The sequence below is a fragment of the Oncorhynchus gorbuscha genome, linkage group LG02, assembly GCF_021184085.1.
Source record: "Oncorhynchus gorbuscha isolate QuinsamMale2020 ecotype Even-year linkage group LG02, OgorEven_v1.0, whole genome shotgun sequence".
Lineage (NCBI taxonomy): Eukaryota > Metazoa > Chordata > Actinopteri > Salmoniformes > Salmonidae > Oncorhynchus > Oncorhynchus gorbuscha.
The window spans coordinates 102,794,502-102,819,652 of NC_060174.1; the positions used below are offsets into that span (position 1 = coordinate 102,794,502).

Genomic DNA, 25,151 nt, shown 5'->3' on the forward strand with positions numbered 1-25,151 from the left:
TAATAAATGACAAACATGACACCTAGCCCTAAATGGTACACTAACCCGAAAACTAACCCAAATTCTAAACCCAATAGAAATAGCATTTGACCTTGTGGAGACAAACAAAATGATCCTCAGTTGGTCACATTTTTTTTGTTTGTTTACTATTATTGTGGTGACTTTTGGACACAGACACACAGACACAGACACACAGACACAGACACAGACACACAGACACACAGACACAGACACAGACACACAGACACACAGACACAGACACAGACACACACACAGACACAGACACAGACACAGACACAGACACACACACATACACAGACACACACACATACACAGACACAGACACAGACACACACACACAGACACACAGACACACAGACACAGACACACACACAGACACACACACACACACACAGACACAGACACAGACACACACACACACAGACACACAGACACACACACACACACAGACACAGACACAGACACAGACACACACACAGACACACACACAGACACACACACACACACACACACACACACACACACACACACACACACACACACACACACACACACACACACACACACACACACACACACACACACACACACACAGACACAGACACAGACACACAGACACAGACACACAGACACACAGACACACACACAGACACACACACACACACACACACACACACACACACACACACACACACACACACACACACACACACACACACACACACACACACACACACACACACACACACACACACACACACACACACACACACACAGACACAGAGACAGACACACACACACACACAGACACAGAGACAGACACACACACAGACACACACACAGACACAGACACACACACAGACACACACACAGACACACACACAGACACACACAGACACAGACAGACAGACAGACAGACAGACAGACAGACAGACAGACAGACAGACAGACAGACAGACAGACAGACAGACAGACAGACAGACAGACACGCACACAGACACGCACACGCACACACACTTTTAAACGTATGTAAATTGTGAAGTCTCTTGTCTGTAATGTTATTATGCGTCGATCCCCAGTAAGACCAGCTGTCGTCATTGACTCCCTGCTTGTCATTGCCTACACACAGGAACATTCGATTTGGTATTCAGGGCACGCCTAATCCTGTCAAACACGGAGGTGAAACACCGGTGTTGTCGGAGGAGATTAGCAGTGGCACTGCACTGATATAGAGATGAGACGAGACAAGGCTACTTGGATGTTAAACATTCATTCGCTCAAATAAGTGGTCTGGTTTCAGTGACCGCACCTTTTGAACATTTCACAACACAAAACAAAACAAAAAACGGAAAGAATTCACACAGTTGTGAATGATCTGACTGTGATAGTAGCCTGTCTGCTCCGGCGTGAGGGAACTCGGTTCTAAAACGGCCCTGTTCTGACTTTTAAAGGATGTAGGTCTTTAAAAAAACACATTGTCCTTTTCCGACTCGCAATCTCTCTCTCCTTTCCTGTCTTCTCTCCACTGTCTCAATCAAATCCATCAAATACATCAAATATGAAAACAAAAGGTTGTAGAGTCGTACCACTGGCGATGTTGAGGGTGTGATGTTTGTCCAGGGACCAGCCCCCTAAGTTGGAGGGCAGCAGCTCATATCCCTGCAGCATCGCTGTCCTCTTCTCCCACAGGATCTGACTGGGACACGTCTCGTACTCAAACCCCACGGACACTGTAGAAAAATAGAATAACACTTTATTCTCCATCCCAAACTTTAGCATCGCCTCATAAAGCAACACAGAAATTGAAAGTACAGTCAGTGAATGGTCTAAATGTCTTCATGGTCACACCAACCACACGTGGTACACGCACGTGGACAAGGTTTAGTTTACTGCAATAGGAATGTTCATCAGGCGAGTGACATTAAATGAGACGTGTGTGTGTGTGTGTGTGTGTGTGTAGAGAGAGAAACGTACTCAGCCTGATCACATGCTGTATGTGTGAATGGATGGGCCCCGAGGTAGACAACTGTTCACACTTACACAGTAGCACAGTCTGTTACTGCGTTGGTGTCAACTTAACTAAACATGTGATAATTTAGAGAAAGATAGAAAACTTATGTCTGATTAGAATGAGTGAGAGATTGTCAGAGAGCTCTGCCAACCTGTTGCAGTAACACATAACATGGTACTGTGTCTGGGTAGATGGTCTAATATAAAGGACCAAACATCTCACGCTGCTACTCACCAGACGCTTGGGTCAGACCATAGACCCTCTGCCTGTAGACATCTGTCTTGTCCCAGATGTAGGTGTAGGCCAGGTTAGGAGAGGCGTGGAACCACTTCTGGAAGAGATGTCCCTCCACAGCCACCATCAGGTGCACCTTGGCCAGGGAGAGAGGCACCAGGGCCTGGGTCATGGTCACCTTCAGCAGGGCGCGGTACCCGGAGGCACGAGAGCTCAGGTAGCACAGCTTCAGACCTGTGCCCGGGATCTCCAGCTGCTCATGAACCACCTAGGAGGAGCAGGGAGAGAGAAACGTGAGACAGAGAAGACAAGAAAGAGGAAGAGAGAAATGTGAGACAGAGAAGACAAGAAAGTGTGAGAGAAACAGAGCTAGAGAGAAAGAGAGAGAGAGAAACAGAGCTAGAGAGAGAGAGAGAGATACAGAGCTAGAGAGAGAGAGAGAGATATACAGAGCTAGAGAGAGAGAGAGAGAGAGAGAGGAGACACATAGAGAGAGAGAAACAGAGCTAGAGAGAGAGAGAGAAACAGAGCTAGAGAGAGAGAGAAACAGAGCTAGAGAGAGAGAGAGAGCTAGAGAGAGAGAAACAGAGCTAGAGAGAGAGAGAGAGCTAGAGCGAGAAACAGAGCTAGAGAGAGAGAGAGAGAGGCTAGAGAGAGAAACAGAGCTAGAGAGTTGAGAGAGAGAAACAGAGCTAGAGAGAGAAACAGAGCTAGAGAGAGAGAGAGAGAGAGGCTAGAGTGAGAAACAGAGCTAGAGAGAGAGAGAGAGAGAGGCTAGAGAGAGAAACAGAGCTAGAGAGAGAAACAGAGCTAGAGAGAGAGAGAGAGGCTAGAGTGAGAAACAGAGCTAGAGAGAGAGAGAGAGGCTAGAGAGAGAAACAGAGCTAGAGAGTTGAGAGAGAGAAACAGAGCTAGAGAGCTAGAGAGAGAGAGCGAGAGAGATAGAGAGTGAGAGAGATAGAGAAGAGAGAGCGCTGTGTATGTATCTGAGTCTCAGGGATGATGTGCCTCTCTGCAGGGTGAGAGCTGAAGAAGGAGGAGCTAAAGAGAGAGAGAGAGAGCGCTGTGTATGTACCTGAGTCTCAGGGATGATGTGCCTCTCTGCAGGGTGAGAGCTGAAGAAGGAGGAGAGGGGCGAGGCCACCACCACAGGGTCGGGGAGGACGTAGCCGCTGAGGTCACAGGCTGGGATGGTGTTCTCCTCTGTCTTCAACACCAGCGTGTCCATGGCATAGAACCGGTTCCAGGGTAGCCACACCGTGCGCTCCTGGCTCAGGAACGGAGCTCGCTCGAAGAGCAGGGCCAGAGACACGCCCCCATTGGCCACCAGGTCAAATCTAGAGAGGAACAAAGACAGAGGGCAAAGGGGATTTACAAACCCGTTGATCCTCGCCATCCTCAAATCACTCAAAGATATCCATGTCACCTAAGGGACATAAATCCATTCATACATCTAAAGATCTGTTGTCATATTCAAACACCAAAAAAATCACCTACGTGCCGTCCTGACGAGTCAGGGTGAAGCCATAGTGAGGGTACTTGACAAACGTCACGTTGACCCCCACCAGGGGAGTCCCGTCCGTGGTCACGACCTGGCCTCTGATCAACGCTGCCAGGCTGCAAGAGAGGACATAGCTACAAGGTGAAGGAATGAAGATGGTGTAACAACACATGAGTCAAATCTCTTAATGTACAGTGCGGTGCATTCAGAAAGTATTCAGACCCCTTGACTTTTTCCACATTTTGTTACGTTTACAGTCTTATTCTAAAATTGATTAAATAGTTTTTTTCCCCCTCATCAATCTACACACAGTACTGCATAAAGGCAAAGCAAAAACAGGTTTTTAGAAATGTATAAAATATAAATATCACATTACATAAGAATTCAGACCTTTTACTCAGTACTGTGTTGAAACACCTTCGGCAGCGATTACAGCCTCAAGTCTTCTTGGGTATGACGCTACAAGCTTGGCACATCTGTATTTGGGGAGTTTCTCCCATTTTTCTCTGCAGATCATCTCGTTGATCTTTCCCTCGATCCTAACTAGTCTCCCAGTCCCTGCCTCTGAAAAACATCTCCACAGCATGATGCCGCCACCACCATGCTTCACCGTAGGGATGGTTCCAGGTTTACTCCAGACACGATGCTGCAACCACTATGCTTCACCGTAGGGATGGTTCCAGGTTTACTCCAGACATGATGCTGCCACCACTATGCTTCACCGTAGGGATGGTTCCAGGTTTACTTCAGACATGATGCTGCCACCACTATGCTTCACCGTAGGGATGGTTCCAGGTTTACTTCAGACATGATGCTGCCACCACTATGCTTCACCGTAGGGATGGTTCCAGGTTTACTTCAGACATGATGCTGCCACCACTATGCTTCACCGTAGGGATGGTTCCAGGTTTACTTCAGACATGATGCTGCCACCACTATGCTTCACCGTAGGGATGGTTCCAGGTTTACTTCAGACATGATGCTGCCACCACTATGCTTCACCGTAGGGATGGTTCCAGGTTTACTTCAGACATGATGCTGCCACCACTATGCTTCACCGTAGGGATGGTTCCAGGTTTACTCCAGACATGATGCTGCCACCACTATGCTTCACCGTAGGGATGGTTCCAGGTTTACTCCAGACATGATGCTGCCACCACTATGCTTCACCGTAGGGATGGTTCCAGGTTTACTCCAGACATGATGCTGCCACCACTATGCTTCACCGTAGGGATGGTTCCAGGTTTACTTCAGACATGACGCTTTGCATTCAGGCCAAAGAGTTGAATCTTGGTTTCATCAGACCAGAGAATCTTGTCTCTCATGGAATAAGTTTGATGCCTTTTGGAAAACTCCAAGTGGGCTGTCATGTGCCTTTTACTGACCAGTGGCATCCATCTGGCCACTCTACCATAAAGGCCTGATTGGTGGAGTGCTGCAGAGATGGTTGCCCTTCTAGAAGGTTCTCCCGTCTCCACAGCGGAACTCTGGAGTTTTTTTAGAGTGACCATCAGGTTATTGGTCACCTCCCTGACCAAGGCCCTTCTCCCCGATTGCTCAGTTTAGCCGGGCGGCCAGCTCTAGGAAAAGAGTCTTGGTGGTTCCAAACTTCTTCCATTTAAGAAAGATGGAGGCCACTGTGCTCTTGGGGACCTTTAATGCTGCAGACATTTTTTGGTACCCTTCCCCAGACCTGTGCCTCAACACAATCCTGACCCGGAGCGCTTCGGACAATTCCTTCGACCTCATGGCTTTTGCTAGGACGTGCACAGTCAACTGTGGGACCTTATATAGACAGGTGTCTACCTGTCCAAATCATGTCCAATCAATTGAATTTACCACAGGTGGACTCCAATCAAGTTGTAGAAACATCTCAAGTATGATACATGGAAACAGGATGCACCTGAGCTCAATTTCGATTCTCATAGCAAAGGGTCTGAACACTTATGTAAATAAAGTATTTTTGTTTTTATTTTTAATACATTTGTAAAAACTTCTAAAAACCTGTTTTCACCTTGTCATTAAAAGGTATTGTGTGTAGATTGATGGGAATTATTTTTTTGTAACGTGTCAAAATATAGAAAAAGTTAAGAGGTCTGAATACTTTCCGAATGCCCTGTGAGACTGTGTGACTGTGTGACTGTGTTACTGTGTGACTGTGTTACTGTGTGACTGTGTTACTGTGTTACTGTGATACTGTGTTACAGTGATACTGTGTTACTGTGTTACTGTGAGACTGTGATACTGTGTTACTGTGATACTGTGTTACTGTGTTACTGTGTTACTGTGATACTGTGTTACTGTGTGACTGTGATACTGTGACTGTGATACTGTGACTGTGTTACTGTGATACTGTGTTAATGTGATACTGTGTTACTGTGATACTGTGATACTGTGATACTGTGTTACTGTGATACTGTGTTACTGTGAGACTGTGTGACTGTGTTACTGTGATACTGTGATACTGTGTTACTGTGATACTGTGTTACTGTGATACTGTGTGACTGTGATACTGTGATACTGTGATACTGTGTGACTGTGATACTGTGTGACTGTGATACTGTGTGACTGTGATACTGTGTGACTGTGTTACTGTGATACTGTGTGACTGTGTTACTGTGATACTGTGATACTGTGTGACTGTGTTACTGTGATACTGTGTGACTGTGATACTGTGACTGTAATACTGTGACTGTGATACTGTGTCTGTGTGACTGTGATACTGTGACTGTGATACTGTGATACTGTGACTGTGATACTGTGACTGTGTGACTGTGATACTGTGTTACTGTGTTACTGTGATACTGTGTTACTGTGTGACTGTGATACTGTGTGACTGTGATACTATGATACTGTGATACTGTGACTGTGATACTGTGACTGTGATACTGTGATACTGTGTCTGTGTGACTGTGATACTGTGACTGTGATACTGTGATACTGTGATACTGTGACTGTGTGACTGTGATACTGTGTTACTGTGTTACTGTGATACTGTGTTACTGTGTGACTGTGATACTGTGTTACTGTGTGACTGTGTGACTGTGTGACTGTGATACTGTGTTACTGTGTGACTGTGATACTGTGTTACTGTGATACTGTGTTACTGTGATACTGTGACACTGTGTGACTGTGATACTGTGATACTGTGTGACTGTGATACTGTGTGACTGTGATACTGTGATACTGTGTTACTGTGTGACTGTGATACTGTGACTGTGATACTGTGACTGTGATACTGTGATACTGTGTTACTGTGACTGTGATACTGTGTTACTGTGTTACTGTGTGACTGTGATACTGTGTGACTGTGATACTGTGACTGTGACTGTGATACTGTGATACTATGATACTGTGATACTGTGACTGTGATACTGTGACTGTGATACTGTGATACTGTGTCTGTGATACTGTGTGACTGTGATACTGTGATACTGTGACTGTGATACTGTGATACTGTGATACTGTGATACTATGATACTGTGATACTGTGACTGTGATACTGTGACTGTGTGACTGTGATACTGTGACTGTGATACTGTGATACTGTGACTGTGATACTGTGATACTGTGATACTGTGATACTGTGTTACTGTGTGACTGTGATACTGTGACTGTGATACTGTGACTGTGATACTGTGATACTGTGACTGTGACTGTGATACTGTGATACTGTGATACTGTGTGACTGTGTGACTGTGTTACTGTGTGACTGTGTTACTGTGTGACTGTGTGACTGTGTTACTGTGATACTGTGTTACAGTGATACTGTGTTACTGTGTTACTGTGATACTGTGTTACTGTGATACTGTGTTACTGTGTTACTGTGTTACTGTGATACTGTGATACTGTGTTACTGTGTTACTGTGTTACTGTGATACTGTGTTACTGTGTTACTGTGTTAATGTGTTACTGTGATACTGTGTTACTGTGATACTGTGATACTGTGATACTGTGTTACTGTGATACTGTGTTACTGTGAGACTGTGTGACTGTGTGACTGTGTTACTGTGATACTGTGATACTGTGTTACTGTGTTACTGTGATACTGTGTGACTGTGATACTGTGATACTGTGATACTGTGTGACTGTGATACTGTGTGACTGTGATACTGTGTGACTGTGATACTGTGTGACTGTGTTACTGTGATACTGTGTGACTGTGTTACTGTGATACTGTGATACTGTGTGACTGTGTTACTGTGATACTGTGTGACTGTGATACTGTGATACTGTGACTGTAATACTGTGACTGTGATACTGTGATACTGTGTCTGTGTGACTGTGATACTGTGACTGTGATACTGTGATACTGTGACTGTGATACTGTGACTGTGTGACTGTGATACTGTGTTACTGTGATACTGTGTGACTGTGATACTGTGTGACTGTGATACTGTGACTGTGATACTGTGATACTATGATACTGTGACTGTGATACTGTGACTGTGATACTGTGATACTGTGTCTGTGTGACTGTGATACTGTGATACTGTGATACTGTGACTGTGTGACTGTGTTACTGTGTTACTGTGATACTGTGTTACTGTGTGACTGTGATACTGTGATACTGTGTTACTGTGATACTGTGTTACTGTGTGACTGTGATACTGTGTTACTGTGTGACTGTGTGACTGTGTGACTGTGATACTGTGTTACTGTGTGACTGTGATACTGTGTTACTGTGATACTGTGTTACTGTGATACTGTGATACTGTGTGACTGTGATACTGTGATACTGTGACTGTGATACTGTGTTACTGTGTTACTGTGTGACTGTGATACTGTGTGACTGTGATACTGTGACTGTGATACTGTGATACTATGATACTGTGATACTGTGACTGTGATACTGTGACTGTGATACTGTGATACTGTGTCTGTGATACTGTGTGACTGTGATACTGTGATACTGTGACACTGTGAAACTGTGATACTATGATACTGTGCTACTGTGACACTGTGATACTGTGACTGTGATACTGTGACTGTGATACTGTGATACTGTGATACTGTGATACTGTGTTACTGTGATACTGTGTTACTGTGTGACTGTGATACTGTGACTGTGATACTGTGACTGTGATACTGTGACTGTGTGACTGTGACTGTGATACTGTGATACTGTGTTACTGTGTGACTGTGATACTGTGATACTGTGATACTGTGACTGTGTGACTGTGATACCGTGACTGTGATACTGTGACTGTGTGACTGTGATACTGTGACTGTGATACTGTGACTGTGATACTGTGACTGTGATACTGTGATACTGTGACTGTCTTACTGTGACTGTGATACTGTGATACTGTGACTGTGTGACTGTGTGACTGTGATACTATGACTGTGATACTGTGACTGTGATACTGTGATACTGTGACTGTGTGACTGTGATACTTTGATACTGTGACTGATACTGTGACTGTGTGACTGTGATACTGTGACTGTGTGACTGTGTGACTGTGACTGTGTGACTGTGATACTGTGTGACTGTGATACTGTGATACTGTGTGACTGTGCTACTGTGTGACTGTGACTGTGTGACTGTGACTGTGTGACAGTGTGACTGTGATACTGTGTGACTGTGATACTGTGATACTGTGTGACTGTGACTGTGTGACTGTGATACTGTGACTGTGACTGTGATACTGTGATACTGTGATACTATGATACTGTGATACTGTGACTGTGATACTGTGACTGTGATACTGTGATACTGTGTCTGTGATACTGTGTGACTGTGTGACTGTGATACTGTGACTGTGATACTGTGATACTGTGATACTATGATACTGTGACTGTGATACTGTGACTGTGTGACTGTGATACTGTGACTGTGATACTGTGATACTGTGACTGTGATACTGTGACTGTGATACTGTGATACTGTGATACTGTGTTACTGTGTGACTGTGATACTGTGACTGTGATACTGTGACTGTGATACTGTGACTGTGATACTGTGTTACTGTGATACTGTGACTGTGATACTGTGATACTGTGATACTGTGTGACTGTGTGACTGTGTGACTGTGTGACTGTGTTACTGTGTGACTGTGTGACTGTGATACTGTGTTACAGTGATACTGTGTTACTGTGTTACTGTGATACTGTGTTACTGTGATACTGTGTTACTGTGTTACTGTGTTACTGTGATACTGTGTTACTGTGTTACTGTGTTACTGTGATACTGTGTTAGTGTGTTACTGTGTTACTGTGTTAATGTGATACTGTGTTACTGTGATACTGTGATACTGTGTTACTGTGATACTGTGATACTGTGATACTGTGTTACTGTGATACTGTGTTACTGTGAGACTGTGTGACTGTGTGACTGTGATACTGTGATACTGTGTTACTGTGTTACTGTGATACTGTGATACTGTGATACTGTGATACTGTGTGACTGTGTTACTGTGATACTGTGATACTGTGTGACTGTGTTACTGTGATACTGTGTGACTGTGATACTGTGATACTGTGACTGTAATACTGTGACTGTGATACTGTGTCTGTGTGACTGTGATACTGTGACTGTGATACTGTGATACTGTGACTGTGATACTGTGACTGTGTGACTGTGATACTGTGTTACTGTGTTACTGTGATACTGTGTGACTGTGATACTGTGTGACTGTGATACTGTGACTGTGACTGTGATACTATGATACTGTGATACTGTGACTGTGATACTGTGATACTGTGTCTGTGTGACTGTGATACTGTGATACTGTGATACTGTGACTGTGTGACTGTGTTACTGTGTTACTGTGATACTGTGTTACTGTGTGACTGTGATACTGTGATACTGTGTTACTGTGATACTGTGATACTGTGTTACTGTGTGACTGTGATACTGTGTTACTGTGTGACTGTGTGACTGTGTGACTGTGATACTGTGTTACTGTGTGACTGTGATACTGTGTTACTGTGATACTGTGATACTGTGTGACTGTGATACTGTGATACTGTGTGACTGTGATACTGTGTGACTGTGTTACTGTGTGACTGTGATACTGTGACTGTGATACTGTGACTGTGATACTGTGACTGTGATACTGTGATACTGTGATACTGTGACTGTGATACTGTGTTACTGTGTTACTGTGTGACTGTGATACTGTGTGACTGTGATACTGTGACTGTGATACTGTGATACTATGATACTGTGATACTGTGACTGTGATACTGTGACTGTGATACTGTGATACTGTGTCTGTGATACTGTGTGACTGTGATACTGTGATACTGTGACACTGTGATACTATGATACTGTGATACTGTGACACTGTGATACTGTGACTGTGATACTGTGACTGTGTGACTGTGATACTGTGACTGTGATACTGTGACTGTGATACTGTGATACTGTGATACTGTGTTACTGTGATACTGTGTTACTGTGTGACTGTGATACTGTGACTGTGATACTGTGACTGTGATACTGTGACTGTGTGACTGTGACTGTGATACTGTGTTACTGTGTGACTGTGATACTGTGTGACTGTGATACTGTGATACTGTGACTGTGTGACTGTGATACCGTGACTGTGATACTGTGACTGTGTGACTGTGATACTGTGATACTGTGATACTGTGATACTGTGACTGTCTTACTGTGACTGTGATACTGTGATACTGTGATACTGTGACTGTGTGACTGTGATACTATGACTGTGATACTATGACTGTGATACTGTGACTGTGATACTGTGATACTGTGACTGTGTGACTGTGATACTTTGATACTGTGACTGATACTGTGACTGTGTGACTGTGATACTGTGACTGTGTGACTGTGTGACTGTGACTGTGTGACTGTGATACTGTGTGACTGTGATACTGTGATACTGTGTGACTGTGACTGTGTGACTGTGTGACTGTGTGACTGTGACTGTGTGACTGTGATACTGTGAGACTGTGTGACTGTGTGACTGTGTGACTGTGATACTGTGTGACTGTGATACTGTGTGACTGTGACTGTGACTGTGTTACTGTGACTGTGTGACTGTGATACTGTGTGACTGTGACTGTGTGACTGTGATACTGTGTGACTGTGATACTGTGTGACTGTGTGACTGTGATACTGTGTGACTGTGTGACTGTGATACTGTGTGACTGTGTGACTGTGATACTGTGTGACTGTGACTGTGATACTGTGTGACTGTGACTGTGTGACTGTGAGACTGTGACTGAGACTGTGTGAAATTCAGTGGTAATTACTATAGAATATTCTGACCTTATGCTGATGTTTACTGTATAAACAGTTGATTATATCCCAAAGTAAGTAGAATTGATAGATGGGTACACTACCTTGAGTTGAAGGGGTTGTTTCCAGGGATGATGTGGGTGCCATCCCTCCCCACCAGTAACTTGACTCTGTCGTAGAATGATCTGACTTTCAGCGAAGGTGATTGGCTCTGCTGGATGATCTGCAGTGGATCCCTTGCTCCCAGGCACAGTGGATTGGTCAGACACAGACTCTGAGCGCAGCAGTCGGGATCCATGCAGTCTGTCAGTCCGTCTGTAAGGGGAAGCACATGATAAAATAACCTGGACAGACGGACACCGCTGCACATAAATAATGATTCAATGGAATTTGGTTTGTTTTGTTGATTTGTCATTTTTCCTTTTGTTGTCGGGCAGAATAAAACAAGATCGTTGTCAAGCAGAAAACAGTGCAACAAAGAACATTTGAAAACATGCAGGTTTACCATCTTGTGTACCCTCTACACTGTGTCAACACAACATATATTCAAATGTTCATTCCCTTTCCATTCTTTTCACAGGTTCATTTATTTCTCTTCAACTAATGTTATATATTCATTAGGATGTGTGTGGTACTTTTTGCCTCATTCTCAATTTAATTTAATTTAAAAAAAATTACTTTACCTTTATGTAACTAGGCAAGTCAGTTAAGAACGAATTCTTATTTACAATGACGGCCTATCCCCGGCCAAACCCGGACGATGCTGGGCCAATTGTGCGCTGCCCTATGGGACTCCCAATCACGGCCGGTTACAGCCTGATACAGCCTGGAATCAAACCAGGGTCTGTAGTGACACCTCTAGCACTGAGATGCAGTGCCTTATATCGCTGCACCACTCAGGAGCCTACAAAGGAAGTTCTCCTTCAGAAATGGTGATCTGCACCCTTCTCCCCAGCACAGTGCCTGTCGTACTTTTAATCAAAACCAATGACACTGACATCAAAGTCAAACAGGACATGACTCACAACCCTGAGGGCGAATCCTCTCTCTCTCTCTCTGCATACTAACACAAGCAAGCGTGTTAATTCAGAACTGTCAAAACAAACACTTTCAACTATGCAAACTACTTTCAGACTTTGTAAACTTTTTCTGTCTGATCTTTCAGCTTTTATTTGGTGAAATAAAACAGACAGAGACAGACAGAGAGGGAGGGAGACTGATAAACACCCGACAGACAGATTAAGGAAGTGAGTAAGAAGTATGACAACATCTCCAATGAAGAAGGAGGATTTGTTTTGATGAACCTCAACAGCCAGCCTGCCAGGCATCCAGCCACACATTGAAATGGACTGGCTGTAAAGACTGTTAAAACCCCCGATCGTCCTCGGAGCATATTACCCTATTGCTCAGACCAGAGAGATTAAAGATGAAAGGCCTCCAGGGGCTGCATTGAGATACCTGGAAGCATAGCATGCGGACTCAATTGCCTGACATGCCACAGAGAAAGCCCTCTTTAAGATCGACATAGCTCTGGCCTCGGCACACTACTTAGCCGCTAAGCAAGGAAGAATAGTCACGGGTATCATTTTCATGTTAGATAACACTGCACTGACAGATTGAATGGGGCTGGCTTGCTGCTTGGAGAGGAGCTGGCTGCTTGGAGAGCTGGCTGCTTGGAGAGGAGCGGCTGCTTGGAGAGGAGCTGGCTGCTTGGAGAGGAGCTGGCTGCTTGGAGAGAGCTGGAGCTGGGAGAGGAGCTGGCTGAGAGGAGCTGCTGGAGAGGAGCTGGCTGCTTGGGGAGGAGCTGGCTGCTTGGAGAGGAGCTGACTGCTTGGGGAGGAGCTGGCTGCTTGGAAAGGAGCTGACTGCTTGGGGAGGAGCTGACTGCTTGGAGAGGAGCTGGCTGCTTGGAGAGGAGCTGGCTGCTTGGAGAGGAGCTGACTGCTTGGGGAGGAGCTGGCTGCTTGGAGAGGAGCTGACTGCTTGGAGAGGAGCTGACTGCTTGGGGAGGAGCTGGCTGCTTGGAGAGGAGCTGGCTGCTTGGGGAGGAGCTGGCTGCTTGGAGAGGAGCTGACTGCATCTCCGAGGCGTCTTTGATCCTCTCACAAATGGTCACAGGAGGGGGGCGGGTCACTTAATCCTCCATCAGGGAAGGATGAGGAGGTAATATGGACATCCATCTCCACAAACTCCAGGTCACTGATTCCCAATGCACTCTGGGGAGGAGGAGGTGAAGACGGCATCGATTCAACCAGCTTCTCCTCTCTCCCCAGCCTGCTCAACGCTAGCTCACACAGACAGAACGATTCCATAATTGGGCCATTCAGGCCTGATAACACCAGACTCACAATCACACCTCTCTGATCCTGGAGCAACTCACTGGGAGGAAACCTCTAGGAGAAACCCAGGCAGGTGTCTGACTGCTGCTACTCAGGGAGAATCAAAGAGCTTATCAATTGCCATACCTGAGAGATGCTGCTGTGCCTTACAAGTGGATATTTAGAGGAAATAAATATATATTTTTCCCTCGTCAGCAGTATAGTTTCACAAATACTGTAAGTACTGTAGATTCCAAATCAAATCATGAGTCATGCATGGGAATGTCATACCTTTTCTTTTCATAGGCAAATCTACTAAGTGGACACAGCATTCCTCATCCTTCCTCCTGTGAACCTTCACCACTCACCTCCTTCGTTGTCCTTGTTGTCGGCACAGGAGATCTCCATGGCAACACTGCAGCCAGGTCCTCTCCAGCCAGTGTGGCAATCACAGTGCCAGCTGTTCTGACCCAGGCTGCATTGACCATTCCTGTTACACTGACCCGGACAACCATCTGAGAAAGAGAGAGGAGGTGGGGAGAAGAGGGGGGGGGGGGTAGGGAGGGAGGGGGAGAGGCAGGGAGGGAGGAGAGGGAGGGAGGGGGAGGGAAAGAGAAGGGGTAGGGAGAGAGGGATGGAGGGAGGGAGGGGGGCGGAGGGAGGGAGGGAGAGGGAGGGATGGAGGGGGAGGGAGGGAGAGAAGGGGTAGGGAGGGAGGGAGGGGGTAGGGAGGGAAAGATGGAGGGAGGGAGGGGGAGAGGGAGGGAGAGAAGGGGGAGGGAGGGATGGAGGGGGAGGGAGGGAGAGAGAGAAGGGGGAGGGAGGGAAGGATGGAGGGAGAGAGAGAGAGAAGGGGGAGGGAGGAAAGAGAGGAGGGGTGGATGGGACCAGAGAAGAGGTCAGTAATTGTGATTTAGTGACAGAGTAACTTGCACCAGCTCACCAACTTTATATCTTTAGTCTCTGTCTGACGTTTCAGGACACAATAAGCGCTATAAAAAACACTATTGATTACATGGCAGGGGGATTGCATTTCATCATAACAAGCTATATACCCTAGCATCACAAAGGAGGGGTGTGGTGTGCGATAAATTGTTTTCTTCAATATCCATTCACAGCAAAGAGTATTCAATAAAAGAGAATAAGTTCACAGCCGATTAATTTGCGGTGGTTGATTTGCCTCTGGAGGCCGGCCCGGGGTGTAGTGCTGCCTCATGAGAGAATTTGATTAGGGGAAGCTGATGAGATTACAAGACACAGGGAGTGAGATCAACAGGAGAGATGCTTTAACAGTATATCATTGACGACTGCAGTCGATGATATACACCCTCAGAAGATGTAATATTCTCCCAGGCTAGGTGAATGAAGAGGACATAATGAATGTGGCTGGGACATCCGTCTCAGTGGTGTAGGGTAGTCTGTACAGGAGACCAGAGGAATGGGATCAGGCTGTTGGGAGGTATTGGACTGTAAATCTACATAACTCACCCATGGTATTTAATGAATTACCATCTCCAAGGTCAAAAGGAGCAGTCCTCTCTCTGAGAGAGGCGATGAGAAACGTGAATCTATAAACTGTATTTAATAATCAGACACTTTCGTTCGAATGGATGAACATTTACGTTTTTTTTTTACTGAACAGGCAAAAATCTCATTAAAGCGTATTAACCTTTTACTTTAAGCCAGCTTAACAACATGGCTAGCGGTTCCTGATGAGGAGCACCACAGTCATTAGCATCCCAAGAGGGATGAGCACGCAGCTCCTCTGGTACGGCCCATCTATAAGTATTCCTACCTACGGCTGGGCAGATGCAGTTGAAAGGCCAAGTCCATGAATATTCCTATGGAGAATGCTGCAGCAGAAATAGCAGCCTACTTAACATGGAGTAGAAATGCTAATGTGCACTGCTAGCTAACTGTGTGTTAGCGTTTACAACTATACGTAGCTAGACAGAGAGACGAGCTAACAGGTAGAGACACCCACGAACACATACAGACAGACCAAACCTTACACATGTTAGTCTTGTGTTTAACAAAGTACAAGAGAAAAAACCAATGCACTGGGGACTGTTATGAAGGAGTGTACTAGCTGAATATCCCTATAGGAGGGATCAATGGAGATACTAGCGAATGGGAGTTAGCATTTGTATTTGTATTTATTATGGATCCCAATTAGCTGTTGCCAAAGCAGCAGTTACTCTTCCTGGGGTCCAGCAAAATTAAGGCCGTTTATACAAAACATTGACAGATTTCACAACACACTGTGTGCCCTCAGACCCCTACTCCAACACTACCACATATCTACAGTACTAAATCCATGTGTGTGTGTATAGTGTGTAAGTTATTGTGTGTGTGTGTGTATAGTGTGTAAGTTATTGTGTGTGTGTATAGTGTGTAAGTTATTGTGTGTGTGTGTATAGTGTGTAAGTTATTGTGTGTAAGTTATTGTGTGTGTGTGTGTGTATAGTGTGTAAGTTATTGTGTGTGTGTGTATAGTGTGTAAGTTATTGTGTGTGTGTGTGTATAGTGTGTAAGTTATTGTGTGTGTGTGTGTATAGTGTGTAAGTTATTGTGTATAGTGTGTAAGTTATTGTGTGTGTGTGTATAGTGTGTAAGTTATTGTGTGTGTGTGTATAGTGTGTAAGTTATTGTGTGTAAGTTATTGTGTGTGTAGTGTGTAAGTTATTGTGTGTATAGTGTGTAAGTTATTGTGTGTGTGTGTGTGTGTATAGTGTGTAAGTTATTGTGTGTGTGTGTGTAGTGTGTAAGTTATTGTGTGTGTGTGTATAGTGTGTAAGTTATTGTGTGTGTGTGTAGTGTGTAAGTTATTGTGTGTGTGTATAAGTTATTGTGTGTGTGTGTGTGTGTGTAAGTGTGTAAGTGTGTAAGTTATTGTGTGTGTATAGTGTGTAAGTTATTGTGTATGTGTGTGCCAATGTTTGTGTTGCATTACACTACTGTAACACCAACTTCCACTAAGACATTGAGTACACACTTTTATTTTTTTTAACGTTCATTTAACTAGGCAAGTCAGTTAAGAACAAATTCTTATTTTCAATGACGGCCTAGGAACAGTGGGTTAACTTCCTGTTCAGGGGCAGAATGACAGATTTGTACCTTGTCAGCTCGGGGGTTTGAACTTGCAACCTTGCGGTTACTAGTCCAATGCTCTAACCACTAGGCTACCTGCCTCCTCTACACTCTAACCACTAGGCTACCTACCTCCTCTACACTCTAACCACTAGGCTACCTACCTCCTCCACACTCTAACCACTAGACTACCTACCTCCTCTACACTCTAACCACTAGGCTACCTACCTCCTCCACACTCTAACCACTAGGCTACCTACCTCCTCTACACTCTAACCACTAGGCTACCTACCTCCTCTATGCTCTAACCACTAGGCTACCTGCCTCCTCTACATTCTAACCACTAGGCTACCTACCTCCTCCACACTCTAACCACTAGGCTACCTGCCTCCTCTACACTCTAACCACTAGGCTACCTACCTCCTCTTTCGCTCTAACCACTAGGCTACCTACCCCCCTACACTCTAACCACTAGGCTACCTGCCTCCTCTACACTCTAACGACTAGGCTACCTACCTCCTCTATGCTCTAACCACTAGGCTACCTGCCTCCTCTATACTCTAACCACTAGGCTACCTACCTCCTCTACGCTCTAACCACTAGGCTACCTACCTCCTCTACGCTCTAACCACTAGGCTACCTACCACCCCTACACTCTAACCACTAGGCTACCTGCCTCCTCTACACTCTAACCACTAGGCTACCTACCTCCTCTACACTCTAACCACTAGGCTACCTGCCTCCTCTACACTCTAACCACTAGGCTATCTGCCTCCTCTACACTCCAACCACTAGGCTACCTACCACCCCTACACTCTAACCACTAGGTTACCTGCCGCCCCTACACTCTAACCACTAGGCTAACCTGTACACACTTCACACTACTAAGGATGCCACTTCACTCCTCTCCACAGCTCTATTTTAGGCCTGGGGAACTAATGAACAAATCAGACCACCACTTAGCCAAATACAATACCTTGTTCCAAGCTATCCTCAAAAGTTAGCATAAAAACAAAACCATGTCGGGGTTTGAGAAGATGTTTGTGTGTAGAGGAGGAAGTGGGGTTCTCAACATGGCGTGGTTCATCACAGGTAAAAGAGGAGTGAGATGGAGGGGACTGACATCAAGACCACCTGCATCTCGCTCATCTTTACCTGGGAAAAAACCCACACCATTTAATGCAACAGAGCGCAAAGTTGATTGCGTGTTTTTCTCACTGAAAGAAACATGGCTGTCTTCAGACTGTAGTACTGCTCTTTATCAAGCCCCCCCCCCCGGACTACAGCTTTTCATACTCTATCAGAAAAGGGGAAAGGTTGGGGGAAAAGCCTCTATTTTTACTAATGCTCTCAGCTGTAAGAACATTTGGTTTTGGAGAATGGGTCTTTTGAGCATCATGTTATCATGTTATAATCAGTATAGTATGAAGCTCAAAAGACCCATTCTCCAAAACCAAATGTCAGCCACCAATGCATCGTGTTATACTGTTTAAATGTCAGCCACCAGTACTGGCCATAACCCTGTATAGGCCACCAAAACACTGATCCACTTTCTTTACCGATTTCTCTGAACCATTGTCTATTGTCCTTGAGAACTATGATAAAATCATCGTGTTGGGCGATTTTAATATTCATGCTGGCAAAGAGACTGACTTCAAGGCCACTGAATTTATGAATCTCTTGAGCTCTATGGACTTTATCCAACATATTACTGGGCCCATCCATAACCACAGCCATACTCTGGACCTGGTTATTACCAAGGGGCTTTCTACTGGGCCCATCCATAACCACAGCCATACTCTGGACCGGGTTATTACCAAGGGGCTTTCTACTGGGCCCACCCATAACCGTGACCATACTCTGGACCTGGTTATTACCAAGGGGCTTTCTACTGGGCCCATCCATAACCACAGCCATACTCTGGACCGGGTTATTACCAAGGGGCTTTCTACTGGGCCCACCCATAACCGTGACCATACTCTGGACCTCGTTATTACCAAGGGGCTTTCTACTGGGCCCACCCATAACCACAGCCATACTCTGGACATGGTTATTACCAAGGGGCTTTCTACTGGGCCCACCCATAACCGTGACCATACTCTGGACCTGGTTATTACCAAGGGGCTTTCTACTGGGCCCACCCATAACCGTGACCATACTCTGGCCATGGTTATTACCAAGGGGCTTTCTACTGGGCCCACCCATAACCGTGACCATACTCTGGACCTGGTTATTACCAAGGGGCTTTCTACTGGGCCCACCCATAACCACAGCAATACTCTGGACCTGGTTATTACCAAGGGGCTTTCTACTGGACCTGGTTATTGCCAAGGGACTTTCTACTGGACCTGGTTATTGCCAAGGGGCTTTCTGCTGGACCTTGTTATTACCAAGGGGCTTTCTACTGGACCTGGTTATTGCCAAGGGGTTTTCTACTGGACCTGGTTATTACCAAGGGGCTTTCTACTGGACCTGATTATTACCAAGGGGCTTTCTATTGGACCTGGTTATTACCAAGGGGCTTTCTAATGGACCTGGTTATTACCAAGGGGCTTTCTACTGGACCTGGTTATTACCAAGGGGCTTTCTAATGGACCTGGTTATTGCCAAGGGGTTTTCTACTGGACCTGGTTATTACCAAGGGGCTTTCTACTGGACCTGGTTATTACCAAGGAGCTTTCTACTGGACCTGGTTATTACCAAGGGGCTTTCGACTAGACCTGGTTATTACCAAGGGGCTTTCTACTGGACCTGGTTATTACCAAGGGGCTTTTTACTGGACCTGGTTATTACCAAGGGGCTTTCTATTGGACCTGGTTATTACCAAGGGGCTTTCGACTAGACCTGGTTATTACCAAGGGGCTTTCTACTGGACCTGGTTATTACCAAGGGGGTTTCTATTGGACCTGGTTTTATTAACGAGGGGCTTTCTACTGGACCTGGTTATTACCAAGGGGCTTTCTACTGGACCTGGTTATTACCAAGGGGCTTTCTATTGGACCTGGTAATTACTAAGGGGCTTTCTACTGGACCTGGTTATTACCAAGAGGCTTTTTACTGGACCTGGTTATTACCAAGGGGCTTTCTACTGAACCGGGTTATTACCAAGGGGCTTTCTACTGGACCTGGTTATTACCAAGGGGCTTTCTACTGGACCTGGTTATTACCAAGGGGCTTTCTACCGGACCTGATTATTACCACGGGGCTTTCTACTGGACCTGGTTATTACCAAGGGGCTTTCTACTGGACCTGGTTATTACCAAGGGGCTTTCTACTGGACCTGGTTATTACCAAGGGGTTTTCTATTGACATTTCCTATATTGGGGCGGCAGGATAGCCTAGTGGTTAGAGTGTAGAAGAGGCAGGTAGCCTAGTGGTTAGAGTGTAGAGGAGGCAGGTAGCCTAGTGGTTAGAGCGTTGGACTAGTAACCAAAAGGTTGCAAGTTCAAGTCCCCGAGCTGACAAGGTACAAATCTGAGAAAAGCCCCTGAACAGGCAGTTAACCCACTGTTCCTAGGCCGTCATTGAAAATAAGAATTTGTTCTTAACTGACTCGGGCCGACTCTTTTTTTCTGTATATATATAAATGATGTTGCTCTTGCTGCGGGCGATTCCCTGATCCACCTCTACGCAGACGACACCATTCTATATACTTCCGGCCCGTCCTTGGACACTGTGCTATCTAACCTCCAAACGAGCTTCAATGCCATACAACACTCCTTCCGTGGCCTCCAACTGCTCTTAAACGCTAGTAAAACCAAATGCATGCTTTTCAACCGTTCGCTGCCTGCACCCGCACGCCTGACCAGCATCACCACCCTGGATGGTTCCAACCTTGAATATGTGGACATCTATAAGTACTTAGGTGTCTGGCTAGACAAACTCTCCTTCCAGACTCATATCAAACATCTGCAATCGAAAATCAAATCAAGAGTCAGCTTTCTATTCCGCAACAAAGCCTCTTTCACTCACGCCGCCAAACTTACCCTAGTAAAACTGACTATCCTACCGAACCTCGACTTCAGCGATGTCATCTACAAAATTGCTTCCAACACTCTACTCAGCAAACTGGATGCAGTTTATCACAGTGCCATCCATTTTGTCACTAAAGCACCTTATACCACCCACCACTGCGACTTGTACGCTCTAGTCCGCTGGCCCTCGCTACATATTCGTCGCCAGACCCACTGGCTCCAGGTCATCTACAAGTCCATGCTAGGTAAAGCTCCGCCTTATCTCAGTTCACTGGTCACGATGGCAACACCCATCCGTAACACGCGCTCCACAGGTGTATATCACTGATCATCCCTAAAGCCAACACCTCATTTGGCCGCCTTTCGTTCCAGTTCTCTGCTGCCTGTGACTGGAACGAATTGCAAAAATCGCTGAAGTTGGAGACTTTTATCTCCCTCACCAACTTCAAACATCTGCTATCTGAGCAGCTAACCGATCGCTGGAGCTGTACATAGTCTATGGGCAAATAGCCCACCCATTTTTACCTACCTCATCCCCATACTGTTTTTATTTATTTACTTTTCTGCTCCTTTGCACACCAATATCTCTACCTGTACGTGACCATCTGATCATTTATCACTCCAGTGTTAATCTGCAAAATTTTAATTAATCGCCTACCTCATGCCTTTTGCAGAAAATGTATATAGACTCCCCTTTTTTTTCCTGCTGTGTTATTGACTTGTTAATTGTTTAACTAGCCTCCCTAGTTAAATAAAGGTGTTCTCAACTAGCCTACCTGTCACGCCTTGGTCATTGTATTTTGTGTTTTTGTTATATGTTTGGGTAGGCCAGGGTGTGACATGGGTTTATATGTTGTGTTTCGTATTGGGGTTTGTATTATTTGGGATCGCGGCTGATTAGGGGTGTGGGTTAGGCTTGGCTGCCTGAGGCGATTCTCAATTAGAGGCAGGTGCTTATCGTTGTCTCTGATTGGGAACCGTATTTAGGTAGCCTGAGTTCGCTTTGTATTTTGTGGGTGTTTGTTCCTACTCTGTGTTGTAGTCACCAGATAGGCTGTAATTAGTTTCACGTTTCGTTTGTTGTTTTCGTATTTGAGTTATTTCATGTACCGTCATATTTTTCATTAAAGTCATGAGTAACCTACACGCTGCGTTTCGGTCCGACTCTCTTCTTACAACAGACGAACGGCGTTACAGAAACACCCACCACTCTCACGGACCGAGCAGCGTGTAACTGGCAACGACGTGGATAACTGGCAGGAGCTAAAGGAGGACGTTATGGACGGTAGAGGCATGGAGTATATGACGTGGGAAGAAATCGACAGGTGGGCGGCTGACCCAGAGCGAGTGAGGAGCCCGCCTGGGATTCCCTGCAGCAATGCGAAGAGGGCTATAGACGAATGGAGTCGAAAAGGAAAACACGGCGACGCAGAGCGAATACCGAAAGTAACCCCCAAATATTTATTAGGGGAGAGCGCAGAGAGAGAGTGGCTGAGTCAGGAGTCAGACCTGAGCCTACTCTCCCTGTTAATCGTGAAGAGCAGTTGCAGTGGGAGAGGCTGCGCCACTTGGAGAATTGGACATGGGAGGAGGAATTAGACGGTAAAGGACCCTGGGCGCAGCCGGGAGAATATCGCCGTCCCAAGGAAGAGATAGATGCGGGTAAAGCGGAGAGGCGCTGGTATGAGGGGGCAGCACGGCGACGCGGTTGGAAGCCGGAAAAGCAGCCCAAAAAAATTATTGGGGGGGGCTAGAAGGGAGAATAGTTATGCCAGGTAGGAGACCTGCGCAAACTCCCTGTGCTCACCGTTGGGCTAGAGAGACCGGGCAGGCACCGTGTTATGCTATGGGGCGCACGGTGTTTCCAGTGCGGGTGCAGAGCCAGGTGCGGCACATACCAGCCCTTCCTATTGGCCGGGCTAGAGTGGGCATCGAGCCAGGTAAGCTTGGGCAGGCTCGGTGCTCAAGAGCTCCAGTGCGCCTGCACGGTCCGGTCTATCCAGAGCCACCTCTACACACCAGTCCTCCGGTAACAGCTCCCCGCACCAGGCTTCTTGTGCGTGTCCTCGATCCAGTACCACCAGTTCCAGCACCACGCACCAGGCCTCCAGTGCGCCTCGCCTGTTCAGCGCAGCCAGCGCTTTTCTCCTCTCCTGCGCTGTCGGAGTCTCCCGCCTGTTTAGCGCAGCCAGAGCCTTTCTCCTCTCCTGCACTGCCAGAGTCTCCAGTCTGCCCAGCGCCGCCAGTCTGCCCAGTGCTCCCAGTCTGCCCAGCGCCGCCAGTGCTCCCAGTCTGCCCAGTGCTTCCAGTCTGCCCAGCGCCGCCAGTCTGCCCAGCGCCGCCAGTCTGCCCAGCGCCGCCAGTCTGCCCAGCGTCGCCAGTCTGCCAGGATCCGCCAGAAGTGCCAGTCTGCCATGATCTTCTAGATCGGCCAGACAACCAGTCTCTTCCAGTTCCGCCAGCCAGCCAGGATTTACCGGAGCCTACTACCTGCCTGAGCTTCCTCTCAGTACTGGGCTTCCTCTCAGTACTGGGCTTCCTCTCAGTACCGGGCTTGCTCTCAGTACCGGGCTTCCCCTCAGTACCGGGCTTCCCCTGAGTACCGGGCTTCCCCTCTGTCCCGGGCTGCTTCTGTCCCGAGCTGCCCCTCTGTCCCGAGCTGCACCTCTGTCCCGGGCTGCCCCACTGTCCCGAGCTGCCCCTCTGTCCCGAGCTGCCCCTCTGTCCTGAGATGCCCCTCTGTCCCGAGCTGCCCCTCTGTCACGAGCTGCTCCTCAGTTATGTGGGGATCTGGGTGAGGACTATTAGGCCATGGTCGGCGGAGAGGGTGGATTATCCCAGGACGCGAAGGGGAGGAACTAGAACATTAATGGAGTGGGGTCCTCGTCCCGAGCCAGAACCGCCACCATGGACAGACGCCCACCCGGACCCTCCCTATGCTCTTGAGGTGCGTCCGGGAGTCCGCACCTTAGGGGGGGGGGTTCTGTCACGCCTTGGTCATTGTATTTTGTGTTTTTGTTATATGTTTGGGTAGGCCAGGGTGTGACATGGGTTTATATGTTGTGTTTCGTATTGGGGTTTGTATTATTAGGGATCGCGGCTGATTAGTGGTGTGGGTTAGGCTTGGCTGCGTGAGGCGATTCTCAATTAGAGTCAGGTGCTTATCGTTGTCTCTGATTGGGAACCGTATTTAGGTAGCCTGAGTTCGCTTTGTATTTTGTGGGTGTTTGTTCCTACTCTGTGTTGTAGTCACCAGATAGGCTGTAATTAGTTTCACGTTTCGTTTGTTGTTTTCGTATTTCAGTTATTTCATGTACCGTCATATTTTTCATTAAAGTCATGAGTAACCTACACGCTGCGTTTCGGTCCGACTCTCTTCTTACAACAGACGAACGCCGTTACACTACCTGGTTAAATAAAGGTGTTCTCAACTAGCCTACCTGGTTAAATAAAGGTGTTCTCAACTAGCCTACCTGGTTAAATAAAGGTGTTCTCAACTAGCCTACCTGGTTAAATAAAGGTGTTCTCAACTAGCCTACCTGGTTAAATAAAGGTGTTCTCAACTAGCCTACCTGGTTAAATAAAGGTGTTCTCAACTAGCCTACCTGGTTAAATAAAGGTGTTCTCAACTGGCCTACCTGGTTAAATAAAGGTGTTCTCAACTAGCCTACCTGGTTAAATAAAGGTGTTCTCAACTAGCCTACCTGGTTAAATAAAGGTGTTCTCAACTAGCCTACCTGGTTAAATAAAGGTGTTCTCAACTAGCCTACCTGGTTAAAATAAAGGTGTTCTC

At 46.4% G+C, this 25,151-nt stretch overlaps 1 pseudogene; it reads right to left on the reverse strand.

The window, feature by feature from the left end:
• The window catches only part of LOC124014551, a 181,734-nt pseudogene that overhangs the window by 25,255 nt on the left and 131,328 nt on the right, over positions 1–25,151 (reverse strand).